The sequence below is a fragment of the Triticum aestivum genome, chromosome 7D, assembly GCF_018294505.1.
Source record: "Triticum aestivum cultivar Chinese Spring chromosome 7D, IWGSC CS RefSeq v2.1, whole genome shotgun sequence".
Lineage (NCBI taxonomy): Eukaryota > Viridiplantae > Streptophyta > Magnoliopsida > Poales > Poaceae > Triticum > Triticum aestivum.
Window position 1 is genome coordinate 295,895,144 of NC_057814.1, and position 15,097 is coordinate 295,910,240.

The following is a 15,097-nucleotide window of genomic DNA, read 5'->3' on the forward strand; positions in this document are numbered from 1 at the left end:
AGGGAGATGCTCTTCCTCCTACCCCTGAGTTCCCTTTTTATAGCTGAGCGGGGAAGGCTAAAAGGCTAACCTATGCCTCTAAAGAGCCCGTTCAGGTCCAGCTCATTAAAGTGGCAACGAGCAAGGCCATCGACCGCCCTCCTCGCCCAATCAAAGGCACGTGAGTATCGGCCCCCGCGCACCTTCCCGTATTCCATGCGCCTGTCACCTACCCCACGCCGTGCATGCAGCGTACGTGGCGCAAGGGCCAGGTGTAGTGGGAAACGTGGAACGACGGTTCCAAGGCAGAGAGAGTAAATGGGCAGCGGCCCTGCAGTTTTAAAGGGACACGCAAGCCACCTCTTTACTATTCACCACGGGATGACGCGAGCGTGCTATGGTCATTCCACGCACGACCCCCACGTCACGCATTCAACACGGGTCGTGGGGAAGCGCAACTAGCGAGGGGAGTTACTGCAGTAAAACTCGGCTCCGCGTGCCCACGCACCATTTTGGGCCTAGCCCAACAACGCGTCGTGCTTATGTGTGGCCTAGGCCCGGGGGCTCCTATCGGTGTACAAAAGTAGGGGTCCTATTTTGTACCCCTTTACTTGTGCACGGGCAGTTAGAGCCACGCCTACGACCACACTTAGCGGGGCAGAGGAAGGAAGCAAAGTTGCAAGACTACCAGAGTTGCGCTCAAAACCATAAACATGAAGAGCAGAAGGGCGAGGTGAACTCCCCCGGCAAGGCCCTGGCCGGGGGTGCCCTCACGGCCCCGGCAAGAGGCTTGCCGGGGCAACTTGCCCGACACCAAACAAGACCACCACCCTTGAGCCTAAGAGTTCCGACGCCATCAACCACATTGGAACCAAGGCTCAGGAGGCGCCTCCGTGGTGGCATGCAGATCTTTGTGAAGACAAAGGGCCTACAAGGCCAAGATGAGAACCAGAAGACAAGACAACAGTGAGACTCCTTGCCGAGGATGCCCATGAGATCCCGGCAAGGCTCGTTGCCGAGGACGCCCACGAGGCCCCGGCAAGGCTCGTGCCGAAGATACCCACGAGGCCCTGGCAAGACTCCTTGCCGAGGGCGCCCACGAGGCCCCGGCAAGACTCCTTGCCGAGGGCGCCCGTGTGGCCCCGGCAAGACTCTTGCCGAGGGCGCCCACGAGGCCCCGGCAAGACTCCTTGCCGAGGGCGCCCGTGTGGCCCCGGCAAGACTCTTGCCGAGGGCACCCGCAAGACCCCGGCAAGACCCTTGCCAGGAATATCAGCAGGACCGCGGCAAGGCCTTGCCGCCCCGTCGCCACCCCAGCTCAGCAACCGACCCACCAACTAAGCAAGTACCTACGTGGCAATACGTGGCTCCTAATCCAACTAGTCAAGCACCTGCGTGGTGGATGCAGATCTTCGTGAAGACCCTGCCACCGCACCAGCTCAGCAGCCTGCCAGCCTACATGGCGCTACATGCCTCGTTGGCCTGGACGCGTGTCGGAGCAAGGCGAAGCGGCGACGGACGGGACGGGCCTCGCTGCCATCCCCGATAAAGCAAGATGACACCTAAGTAGCGCATTTAATGCGTTCTGTCCTGTGATGTCAGGCGATAAGCTCGGCTACTGTACAACTTTACACCTCCTGTGTGCCACTGTGGCAGCCCCTTCGACTATAAAATGAGGCCCGCGACGTACTGGGAGAGGATTCGGACTTTTTGGACCCTGTACACTTTGTAGCTAGTCCAAGAACACCAGATGAACACAAACCAGCAGGAGTAGGGTATTACGCATCACTTGCGGCCCGAACCTGGATAAATTCCCCGTGTTGGTCTCTTAAACCCGCTCTTTGCACAGCCCCGCGCCCGCCGACCGTAGAAGGGATTCCCTGTGATCCCATAGGTGTCGTTTCCACCGACATAGGGCGTATTTCCAACAGCAATGTGGTCATTGACGACCAATGTAGCAACCACAAGCTCTTCGTCGTTCGACGACGAATCATCTGATGAACAAATGAAGTTGTTGAAAAAAATACTCATCCCCACTATCCATGGTACCTTGCGAGTGTCAAACACCTTGAGGTCATGGTGGGAGATGCAGCCGGTCAAGAGCTCGTACATGCAATAGGCCTGTGGTAGCTGAGACGGGGGCGACACTTGCAGCGCGAGGTGGATGGTGTTCGGGTCGATGGGCGTCGCCGGCGGCCGTGGTTTCTCTAGTACCGGAGATAAAGAAGAAAGCCCACAAACACCGGCAAGACCTCCTCCGAAAGCGGGCAGGGGCACGAGGATTTGTGTGGATGCAGCGAGGCTTTTGCGCGGCCAGCTTGTACAGCGATGGAGCGGCCGAAAAATGGGCGGCAGCTATGGCGGGGGCTGGGGGTGCACACCGCGTATAGAAGGGTGGAAAGAGGTATGTTTCACCGACGGGCGGGCCAGGGGAGGACAAAGAGAGCGCTCACGTGCGTCTGCACCTTATCCATTTTGATGCAAACATGACCTCAATTTGGTCCGAAAATGGGTCAAGGATGGACAAAAAAGGGCGTCCGTCCATTTACGGTCACAAATTGGGCCGCGTTTTGTGTTTGTTTTGACCCAAACAGATGCGGCGAGACCAAAGTTGCAGTTTTTTTCCTCGATCTTGTTTTTCTCTTTTTTATATTTTCAAAATATTTAAAATACATATATTTCAGGAGCGGTTACTTAAGTTTAAAAAGTAATATTTGTGCAATGTTAAAAAATGTCCGGGCAACTAGAAAAACATTCACAAATTTAAAGAAATGATTGTGACATTCAAAAAAATTCACGTACTAAGATAAAATGTTAAAGATTTTTCTAAAACATTATACAATGTAAAAAAATGTTTGTATAATTCAAAAATGTTTCGAACCATTCAACAAAATATAGGTGGCAGTTTTAAAAAATGTTCATGTACTTCAAATAATATGTTGTAACCTTTAAAATGTTTATATGATTATACGATATACAAAAAATGTGCGTGTAGTATAAAAAAGTTATGTACCATCAAAAACAATGTATCTAACATTTTAAAGAAATATTCACTTTTTTTTTTGAAAAAATCCATGACATTTTGAGAAAACAATTGTATAAATGTAAGAAAATGTTTGTATAGTTTAAAATAGTGTTTACTGCCATTAAAAAAGTGTTTAAGACAGGGTCAAGAGGGGGGCAGTTAATGTGTAGGAGAGGCGAAAAGGAGGCGTCGTCTTCCCTGTGTTCGCCGCCGGCCAGGCCGCAGGCTCCCTCCCTCTCCGGTCACCGCTTCGGCGATGGAAGAGTGAGGGAGCCCCAGATACATGGTTCTGCGTGTAGATACTAGGGTAGGTGTTCTTGGCGGCGCTGCGGAGGTGGTGCTCGTGGCGTTGTGGCAAATAAGTTCATTGGAGCTCTTTCCCCATTACGGTGATGTCGCGTGCAGCGAAGTCGTCGAGCTTCCGATGTTGTGGACTCCCGGATTCGTCGATCCGATGAGTATAGGTATCCAAGGTGCGGTTTTCGCAGCAGAGGCGATGGCCGGCTGGTGGATTTAGGGTCCCTCGATCCCATCTTCGCCATGGTTTAGCTGTTTGTGCCTTTCTTTGGGGTGCTGGGGGAGGCTCGGTAAGGTGCTGGTGGTTCGCGTTAGCTGTCTCCGTTTCCTGGGTGTTCTAAGGATTCCAGAGTTGTGTTGTGATCGGCGTGGTCAAGCGATGGCCGGCCTGTCTCTCCTTCTGTTGTGTTGTTCCTTCAGGACCGAGGTTGAAGACTTCCCGTCCGCATTTATTTCGGCTGTAGATATCCAAGGTCCCGCCAATTCTGAAGGGAGGGTGGCAGTGGTGGCGACGGCACGCCGGCAACCCGCAGTGGTTGGAGGGTAGGTTGGTTCTGTCGGTGTTCTGGGAACGGGGGTCCCCAGACTTGCCTGCCTGCGGCCCGCGGCGTGGCTCTACTAGCGGCCCCGTACGGCCCACCTTCACCAGCAAACACTCAAGACCCTCGCGAGGGGCCAAGCCTCGCGAGGCGGACGACACAAGACCTCCTCGGGAGCAGCCTCACCAGGCTGGCTCGCGAGGGGCGGAGAGATCAAGGCAAGGGGTACCTCGCGAGGTTTCCCGTGACGCAAGCCATGACGACTGGAGCCAGGCGGGCGCTAGCGCGCGCAGTGTCCTCATTTCCTCTTTGGTGCTAAAGGGGCAAGCGCAGGCGAGGAGTACTGAGGCATCAGGCAAAGGTTTCCATATCGGTGCAACGAGACCAAGACCAGCAGGACGGCAGGACGAAGGTCACCGTGGAGCCCAAGACGGCGTCACCACCAGAGCCTTTGGCAAGCGAAGACTACTTTTGTCAGGATAGCTCGTACTAGTTGTCTCCCTTCAAACTGGCTGTTGTGGCATCCCTTCCCGCTCAATATTTGGGAAGAGGACCAAGGCCTCTATAAATAGGACTAGCCACCATAGTAGGAGGCAACTGATTCAGATCATCCTCATCCGTACAAGTCCATCGAGCACAAGAACACCTCTCCTCAGGGGGCTGTTCTTCCCTTGTACTGTTCATCATCAGCCGAAGGGGCAATCCACCACCACCACACTGGAGCAGGGTATTACACCACAACGGTGGCCCAAACCAGTATAAATCATGTGTCTCTTGTGTTGCGAGTTTGTCGAGTTTAGCCTTAGAGATCGCGGTGAGGCTGAGGCCGTGATTAGGTAGGGGGAGATCTTCGCACACACCCTAGTGTTCGAACCTTAAGGGTTTTGGCGGAACCCAAAATCCGACATTTGGCGCGCCAGGTAGGGGTGCGCCGGAGTTTTCCTTCCGCCGATCCGCGTCCCATTGCTTCATCGCCTCCATGTCGGACGCCCGTCGAGCCCGCGCTGAGCGCAGGGCCGCCCTCGCCGCCCGCGTCGCTCAGACGGCTCCTGTCGACAGGCCTCCCCGTCGTTCTCCGTCGCCTGCCGCCAACGCCGCCACCGGCCTGGCGGGGAACGAGCAGCAAGCATCCTCGCTACACCCCTCGGTGCGGCGGGACGGCCGCACTGCCACCCCGTCGCTGACCCCGGCCGGCTCGTCGTCTCACGCTCGTCGCGCTCCCACGGACGTGTAGGCCGCGCTGCTCATGGCACATGAGCTCATGCGCTACCGCCCCGTCGACGACCTCTACGAGGACTGGCTCGACCGCATCGCCGAGCTCGTCAGCGCCGCAGGGGGCTCTCCCATGCCATCTCTCTCGCTGCCTCGCCCTGCACCAGCTGCGGGCGATGTGGCCCACGGAGCACCTCCACCACCTCTGCCCCAAGGCGGCGTCCTGGCGCCAAGGCGCACGGCTCCTCGACGCAACCCACCGCGTCCGGCGCCCGCGCGAGAGGAAAGAAGCTGCCAAGAAATCCCTCGTCCGCGAGAGAACGTTCCCGTGCTCCCCGCGCCACTACGACAAGACCATGCGCCGCATGCGGTGGCGGTGCACGGACATCAAGGGCAGGCTCCACATTAGCAAAGGGTCCCGGTGGCCACCGCGGGCCGCCGCGCCTTCACCCCCGAGCTCCGTAGCGTCGCATGGCCGGGCAAGTTCAAGCCAGACCTGCCCCCTCGCTACGACGGCACCCCTGACCCCGCGGAGTTCCTGCAGCTCTACGAGCTAAGCATCGAGGCGGCCAACGGCGACGAGAAAGTCATGGCGAACTGGTTCCCCATGGCTCTCAAGGACGGCACTCGTTCGTGGCTCCTGAACCTGCCTCCAGGCTCAATCTCCTCCTGGGACAAGATGCGCGATCGCTTCGTCGCCAACTTTCAGGGTACTCATGACCGCCCTCCAGCCGCGGGTGACCTGCGCCGCATCAAGCAGCAGCCAGGGAGACCCACCAGAAGTACATCCAGCGCTTCAACAATGTTCGCCTCAAGATCCCAAGGTGACGGACGAGGCCATCATCTCTGCGTTCTCTGATGGCGTCCGCGACGTCAAGATGAATGAGGAGCTCGCCATCCACGAGGAGCTGTGCACGATCTTGGAGCTGTTCAACCTGGCGACCAAGTGCGCAAGAGCTGAGGAAGTGATGAGGACATGACTACCTTGGATACGACCAAAAATATTGCATACATGCATATTTGTCGGGTGATTTCTAGTGCAAACTATTCAATAATCTATTTATGTTATCCAGAACAAAAATACTTCACACACTTTTGTGTTTTGTCTAATTGCATGTATATGGGACATTTGTACAATCCACATATGAAGATAAGGGAAAAGGAGAAGTTTATGTTCTGTTCAAAAAGTTCTCTCACGTCACTTTTGGGTTAAGAGAAGATAGAGTCCAAGTCTCCCACGTTCTGGATTCAGATTTGGACTGCACAGACATACCTGACTCAAAACGCCAACAACTTTTTCATACGGACTCCGAATTGGGTGATTCTTTTTTTGTTGGAAAGTAGATTTCGTCCTATTTCCAACCCAATTAGATTCACCTTTAAATTCATCCGGAGCATTGAGATATGGACGAAACAATCTGATGCTGCAGCAGAATCCGAGTCAAACAACAAGTCCAAAGGTGTTGCATCACCTCCACTTGGGCCCATGAGCCTTGTACGACCAAGGGTTGGTTTTAGGCTGCCTTGGGACGTCCTCCCACCTCTTTGGCTGCCACCCCTTGCTCCTATATAAGTAGATCCATCTAGTAGCTTTTTCCTTGGGATTTGTTTAGTTAAAAGTTAGCCATTGCAACTTCGTGTACTTCATTTGTGTCCAACGACCAGACCAAGACCGCTTTCGGATCCCCACCTTTATCAATACTTCATCTATATTCGCAATATTCAGATTGCATTATCATATTCTTGCTTGTTCCTCAATTGCGTGCAGGAATAGACCTTCGTGGTCAGGCTGATTGTGCTTCCAGCATCGTCAGTAACCTCGGGAGATTGGCTTAGCGATTGCTAAGGCGCAACGTCGTGCACGTTTGTAGTCGGATCGTCAAAGTCGGCTCCACCAAATCGATAGTTATCATCTATCGAAAGATCAGGACACCCTCGCTTCTATCAAGTGGTATCAGTTTTCAGGTTGCTCGGTGAGAATTTCCAGTTTCCCCTAGATTAGATTTATTTTCTTACCTATTGTTCAAGAAAAAGCCACAAAAAAGTTAGATCTATTCATCCTTTTGTCCAAGCCAGTCTGAGCCTTTGCAATTTTCTTTTCATTGTTTGCATTATTGAATTATCAGTTGCATCGTCGTGTCGAGTTGCTGGTCTTAGGGTCTTGTTCGTTTAGAGTTTCGAGTTCTGTTCACATTAGCCACGTCGCTGCTGCATCATTATCCCTTCCACTGTCCACCACACCATCCATCATTTTCCACCACGTGCTACCCATAGTTCATTGTCACAATCATAGTTGAGGTCGTTCACATCTTCGCTTGATCCAATCTGCATCTTATCTAGTTTGTCTTGGAAAGAGGGAGAAATAAAAGTCAGAGAAAAAAAAGAGAAAGAAAAAGAAAAAAAGTGTGAGGAAAAAAAAGAGAGAAGAAAAAAAAACGGATCTATCTAGACTCAATCTCGTAGTTGAATTCGGATTGGAATCTGTTTTGTGCACTGTTCAGTAAAACAGGCATAACTTCCTCATACGAAGTCCGTTTTGGCTCCGCGAGTACTCAAATGAAAGCTAGCGACGAGCCGCATCTAAATAGTTGCAAAGACTAGTTTAATATTTGACACCTCAAAATCGTCTACTAAATAGGTCTTTTTGCCCTCCGAAGTTCGCGGACACAGCTTATTTCAGTTTTTCAAGCCAGTTTCAGAATTCTTTGACTCCTCATATCAACTCGGAATTGAGTGATTCTTTTTGCATTGGAAAGCTTGAGTTAGTAGCATTCTTTGAAATAATTTATCAGAAAATTGGCTCAAACTTTTCAAGAGGAAAGTTGGAGAGAGAGTTGTTGTATATCCTGCTTGGCAGTTGTTTTTCATCATTATCTTTACTGCCGTTGTGATCTTCACTTATATCTTGCTGTCCAGAGCTACTTAGTATCCTTCATTGATGATAGTTGTGCTACGCCGTGACCTCATTAGTGTTCTAGGCTCGCGTCTCTAGTCCGGTCTAGCCTAGGACCAGCACAGTACCGTTGTTGAGCGTTTATTCAACATTGCATCTTTGAATTGATTATTGCTAATATTTTGCTACCATATATAGCCAACCCAGCTCCACATATTTCTGCATCGTGTATACGTACATTCCCCTGGCAATCGCTTTACACAATCTTCAGAGTTATTTGACACCGCTGGTTGCCTGTCACCACCTGCTGCTTGGTAAGAACTTGTAAGATATTGATATTTGCTTTACTGTGAGCGCTTTACCACCACATCCTAGTAGTTCATACGAACATTATTCTTGAATTTTGTTTCTTGTTTCTACTAATCATGACAGGTTCCAGAGATAGAAGTTCTTGGACGACAGACACATCATCACCATCACAAGAGTTGGGACGACACACACAAGCACATGGTCAGGTTATCTCTTTACCGTCATTTGAGGGTAGATTTAATCCTGCTATTTATATAGCTTGGGAGCTTGAAGTAGAACAAGTTTTTAGTCACCATGACTTTTCTGAACTTGAGCGAGTGCGAGCTGCCACTAGAGCATTTACTGGTTTTGCTTCTGTTTGGTGGAGTGTGCATTGTAAGAAAAACATTGATAACCAACCCACAACTTGGAAAGATTTGAAAGATGTAATGAGACAATAATTTTTCCCTCCTTACTATCGTCGTGAATTGCTTCGCAAATTTAAACAATTTAAACAAGGCAACAACACTGTTCATGCTTACTACCAAGAGTTCAAATCTTATATGCATCATTGTGACATAGAAGAATTTGAGGATGATACAATGAATAGATTTTTTGGTGGTTTGAACCATGATATTCAGGCACGATTTCAGTATATTCCTCATTGCATTACTGGTATGTATGTTCGTGCTTGTACCTTTGGGAGACAGTTACAGGAGGATGCATTGGGTGACTACAACAACTACTATTCTAGTTCATGCTCACCACCACCGATTGGTTCCTCCACCATTGCACCTACTAGAGCAGCCACACCTCAGATTGTGAGCGCGACATCATCTCAAGAGTATGGTACATTGCCATCATTCGTACCTACATCAGCTACATCTTTGCAACAAGGTAACTGTAAAGGTATTGATGATATAACTTCACATGAGAATGATGCATGCCTAGTTAACTTGAATACATCATGTGTTGAGTTACCTATTGATTTGAGCGCATCACCTATTTTAGAGAATCATGTTACTGTCATGAATGCGTCAAGTGATCAAACAACTGAAATACCAATAATTTTGAGTGCACCCAATGAATTAACTGTTGATGCAAAAGAACCAATGTTTAATCATTTTGATATGACCTCTAATCTTGGTGATGATTCTGTGTCAAATGACTTATTGCATGTTTGCTTATTTAAGCATGTTGTAGCATGTAAATTTGATGCAAGTAAGGTTTATTCACCAATGTTGGGATGGTTTGATGATGAATATTGTCAATCTTTTCATATGAATAAGAGCTTCACTTATATGTGCAAACTGAGTTGCAATACTTTCATGCCTTCTACTTCTTGTGATAATATTTTGGCTTTATATTTTATTAACTATGAAATTTACTCATGTATACATGTGTCATATGTGCAAAATCCACGGGAAGTAAAAATGGATGACATATACATGTACACCTTGTCTCTTTTGTTAACCACATTTCAGATTAAGCAACGCCGAGGACGGCTTTGTTTTCAAGAAGGGGAGGATGATGAGGACATGACTACCTTGGATACGACCAAAAATATTGCATACATGCATATTTGTCAGGTGATTTCTAGTGCAAACTATTCAATAATCTATTTATGTTATCTAGAACAAAAATACTTCACACACTTTTGTGTTTTGTCTAATTGCAGGTGTATGGGACATTTGTACAATCCACATATGAAGATAAGGGAAAAGGAGAAGTTTATGTTCTGTTCAAAAAGTTCTCTCACGTCACTTTTGGGCCAAGAGAAGATAGAGTCCAAGTCTCCCACGTTCTGGATTCAGATTCGGACTGCACAGACATACCTGACTCAAAACGCCAACAACTTTTTCATACGGACTCCGAATTGGGTGATTCTTTTTTTGTTGGAAAGTAGATTTCGTCCTCTTTCCAACCCAATTGGATTCACCTTTAAATTCATCCGGAGCATTGAGATATGGACGAAACAATCTGATGCTGCAGCAGAATCCGAGTCAAACAACAAGTCCAAAGGTGTTGCATCACCTCCACTTGGGCCCATGAGCCTTGTACGACCTAGGGTTGGTTTTAGGCTGCCTTGGGATGTCCTCCCACCTCCTTGGCCGCCACCCCTTGCTCCTATATAAGTAGATCCATCTAGTAGCTTTTTCCTTGGGATTTGTTTAGTTAAAAGTTAGCCATTGCAACTTCGTGTACTTCGTTTGTGTCCAACGACCAGACCAAGACCGCTTTCGGATCCCCACCTTTATCAATACTTCATCTATATTCGCAATATTCAGATTGCATTATCATATTCTTGCTTGTTCCTCAATTGCGTGCAGGAATAGACCTTCGTGGTCAGGCTGATTGTGCTTCCAGCATCGTCAGTAACCTCGGGAGATTGGCTTAGCGATTGCTAAGGCGCAATGTCGTGCACGTTTGTAGTCAGATCGTCAAAGTCGGCTCCACCAAATCGATAGTTATCATATCATCGAAAGATCAGGAAACCCTCGCTTCTATCAGGAAGAGCGCCTTCCCCTCCTCGAGCTCCCAGCTGCTGACCCCGAGGCAAAGAAGGCCAAGGCCAAGGACGTGAAGCGCAAGGGAGTGGCCGTGCTCGCGGCAGAGCCGGATACGAAACGCGGACGGGACCAGCCCGAGTCATCCAAGAGCATCCGACCATTCTGTGCCTTCCACAACGTTCACAGCCACAACACCAACGACTGTCAAGAGCTCAGGGCCATTCGAGACGGACACTTCGGTCGGCGCCCTGAGCGCAATGACCGGGGCTATGGCCGAGGAGGAGGACATGGTGGAGGACGCTGGGACGATCGTGGCCCACGCCAGGAGTGGCGCGACCGGCCTCGCGAGGACCGCTGGCAGGACCAACCTCGCGAGGGCGCCTAGCATGATCAGCCTCGCGAGGACCGCCCTCAGGGCAATGCTGGACTTCCACCGCTGCCTCCACCACCAAGAAGGAACGACGACCACCATCAGGACGAGGGGGCTGGGGGCTTCCAGGAGCCACGTGCTATCACCTGCATCTTGGGCGGAGCTCAAGCCCCAGCCTCTCAGTGTATCTTCAAGCAGTTTGCTCGCGAGGTGAACGCAACCCTCCCCAGGCTTGAGGCCACGCACCCGCTCAGGTGGTCCAAGTGCGCCATCACCTTCAGCTCGGCAGATCATATCAAGTGCACGGCCACCGCTAGCGCCCTCCCGGTGCTTTGCTCGCCTGTCATCAGCAACGTACAAGTCACCAAGACCCTCATCGACAGCGGCACAGGGCTTAACGTCCTGTCCGTCGAGATGTTCGACAGCCTCCAAGTGTCGTACGATCAGCTTCAGCCTACCAAGCCTTTCTCAGGAGTAACCGACGGTTCCACCGTCCCGATAGGGCAGGTCCGCCTCCCTGTCACTTTCGGGCAGCGCGACAACTACCGCACCGAGCTCATCGACTTCGACGTCGCCCACATCCGTGTGCCATACAACGCCATCCTTGGGTACCCGGCCCTGGCCAAGTTCATGGCAGTGACACACCACGGCTACAACGTCCTCAAGATGCCAGGGAGCGGTGGGATCATCACGGTCCCATGCGAAGAGAGAGATGCAGTGTGCTCCCTCGAGCGCGCCTTCCAAGCAGCGTCAATCGAAGACCCCGACAGCAGTGCGGCGCAGTACCCTCCTGAGGTTGCCCCCAAGAAGAAGAAGCAGCTACTCCGCACCGGGCCTTAGGAGAGCAGCGCCGCAAGTGGCGCCTCGTCAGGATCGGCGCCCACGCCAAGGGCGCCTCCCTCCCTCGGATAGGAAAGCGCACCCAGCGCCCTCCTTGGGCAGGGCTTGGGGGCTCTCTTCTGGAGGGCCTCCGACCTTGCCAACGTCACGAGGGAGGCACTCGGGCACCACGTGGAGGTGTGCTTCGCAGCACGTTCCCTCAGGAGGACACCGGGCGAGGAACACCCAGCGCTCAGGAGTTCATTGCCAAGACCACTCAGGAACTGCAAGACGCGAGAGCCATGCGCGGCGACCGCCGCTCACCTGGCACGGCTCCCCATCCAGGCAAGGATGGCGGGTTGCGCGTCTGCATCAACATCCCAGGGCTCAACAGAGCCGCGTCTCAGGAGCTCTTGTGGCCTTCGCTCATGGGACGCTGCGAGGGCCCACCTCACAGCTACGTTCGCATGCCTTTTGGCCTGCCGAGCGTGGCGTCCGCCTTCCAGCGCAACCAGCGGAGCACCCTGGCGGCTCAGGAGGCCAGGCACCACGCAGTCCTGGCGGAGATGGAGACGGTCCTCAAGGAACCGCCTGGACCCCCAGAGCCTCCTGAGGCTCAGGATCCGGGTGGCTCGTGAGGAGCAACCCCTGCACCACGCATCTTCAGCTGCCCCAATATGCCTTCAACAACAGAACCAGGTGACATTTTCCAAGTTCATTTAGCTGGGAGCGCCCCTCGGGCTGCGTCATTCCCAGGTCGCATGGGTCTGTCCCTACGGCATGTACCCTTTTATGCCTTTAGCTTACTCTGTTGGGGGCGCCCCTCGGGCTGCATCATCCCCAAGCCGCTCGGGTCCAGCTCAGTGGCATGTATCGTCTTGCATTCATCTGAGCTAGTTCGCTTTCCTTGGGTAATCTATCTATGGCTATCACTTGCTTGATTGACACCTACCACGGGAGCTGCTCACACTGGCACGGCGCTTGTGCTGGGGTCAGTCCCTACAACGTCGACAAATCTGAGCGGTCGAGCTCTAACCCACGGCATGCCCCGCGCGCGTCACCTCACCAGGCCCTCAGTGCCTTCATCCTCTTACGGAGCGACCAGTGGCCGGCCGGCATTTACAGTGGCAGTCTGCACCCCTCCTTGTGTTGACTTGCAGGAACCTCCTGAGGACAACAGCGGGCGGTACCGCGGGCTCCCTCTTCTCCCATGCGATTCGCTTGCGTGTTAAAAGGGGGGCTCCTGAGCATCGCGACTCAGGGGCTCCTACTGGCTCTCCAGCCCTCACCCCCTGGCCTTGACCACGGCATCGCAACCTGGCATACCAGCGGCGGCTGAGCTCACTCGAGGGCTGGGACCTGAGGACGTAGAGCACCAAGGAGAGCATGGGGAAGAGGGGGGAGCACGCACGGGCCTAACCTGGCTGCACCACGACCGCCAACGCACGAGTTCGGCGCAACGCAAGGAATCGACTCCAGGCTACCAAGATAAGTTCGCGCTCAGAATCCACCAATCGCTACGACACGGGATCCTCACTTGTTGCATCCCTGTCACGGCAGCGTCGCCCCCCTTTCTTACCTCTTGATGGCCGCTTGAGCGCTAAAGGGGACCTCGTGAGCATTGCGTCTCAGGATCTCTTACTGGACCTTGGGCCGCTCACCTCCTGGCCTTGACCACGACATCGCGACCTGGCATACCAGCGACGACTGCAGCCTGCCTGGGGACCGGGACCTGACAACATAGAGCACCAAGCCGTCGCGAGGATAGAAAGGGGAGACTGAGCCGAAACAGGACACGCACCCACACAATTTCATAATAAGGATAATATCAACAAAAGACATTACAGGCCCTTTACACACCCCCGCCGGGCTCTTCTCGATTCCTCGCAGGGAACAAAAGAAAGGAAAATCAAGGAGCCCTATCTACACACGCCAGCGCGGCCGACGCCATCATCAACAGTGGGCCATGGGAGGCCGACGCTAACCCCATCCAGATCAGCGACGGCGGCGGCCGGACGCTGCAGCCTTGCTCCGGGCGCGGCGAAAGCTCGGGGGCATGTAGCTGTCATCGCTCGTCTCCGGAGTCTCGTAGAGCTCGGGAGAGTCGCTGGACTCCCAAGCATCGCTACTGCTGCTGGAGGAGCCGCTGGCGGGGCGGTCCTGACGGCCTTGTCCCGGGCAGCACTCCAAGCGGCGGCCTTCTGCGTCGAAGACCTTGAAGAACATGGTGGAGGCGCCGTCGTACTTGAAGTGGATCGCAAGGGCGCCTTCTGCACGGCAAACCCGGGCGACCTCACCCCAGCCTCGGGTCATGAAGATCTTGCCCGAGGAGATGACTTCAACTTCCGCTCCGGTCGCCGGGGCGTCGCAGTCGGCGTGCTGCAGCCACAGCTCCAAAGGGCCCCTCGGCGGCATCTCGGCGGAGAAGAACTGGGGGAAGCGGATCCTGGGGCGACAGCGTGCGTCACTGCGGCACGGCGACCGCGGCCCTGGCGCGGGCGGCGGCGCTTGCCGCCTCTTCCTCTGGAGCCCTCAGCTTGGGCGTACAGAGGCAGTGGGTACCCCGGGAGGAGGTCGCTCGTACCAAGGCCTCGTCACCTCTGACCTCACGACAACGTCGCGGCGGTGGGTCGGCCTCTTCTTTGGTGGAAGCGGCCCGGGCTCGTCGCGGGGAGTTTTTCCTTTCTCTGCGGCCGAAAACCTCCGAATAGGCACTATTGGTGTCGCTACTGTCAATGGAGCAAGGGAGGAGAAGCGAGTGGAACAGGAAGAGATGGGAGACGGGGGCTCCGCCCCCCCTCCTCGTTTATAGCCCAAGGGAGGCCAACCATCGACCTCCACGTTTGCAGGTAATGATAACCCCCTTTTTTGCATGCAGCAGGGACTCGTCAAGTCGGGCAGTTGCCGAGGCAGCGTGGGGAAGCGAAGACGCCCATGTCCAATCAACCACCACGCGTCGACCAAGGCCGCATGCTGTTGGGGCCCGCGGCGCCCCGCACTTGCCCTTTGGCTTCGCCTCGAAGCCAAGCCCGAGCGCGCCTTGGGCCCGGGGGCTACTGTCGGCGTTCTGGGAACGGGGTCCCCAGACTTGCCTACCTGCGGCCCGCAGCGTGGCTCTACTAGCGGCCCCGTACGGCCCACCTTCACCAGCAAACACTCAAGACC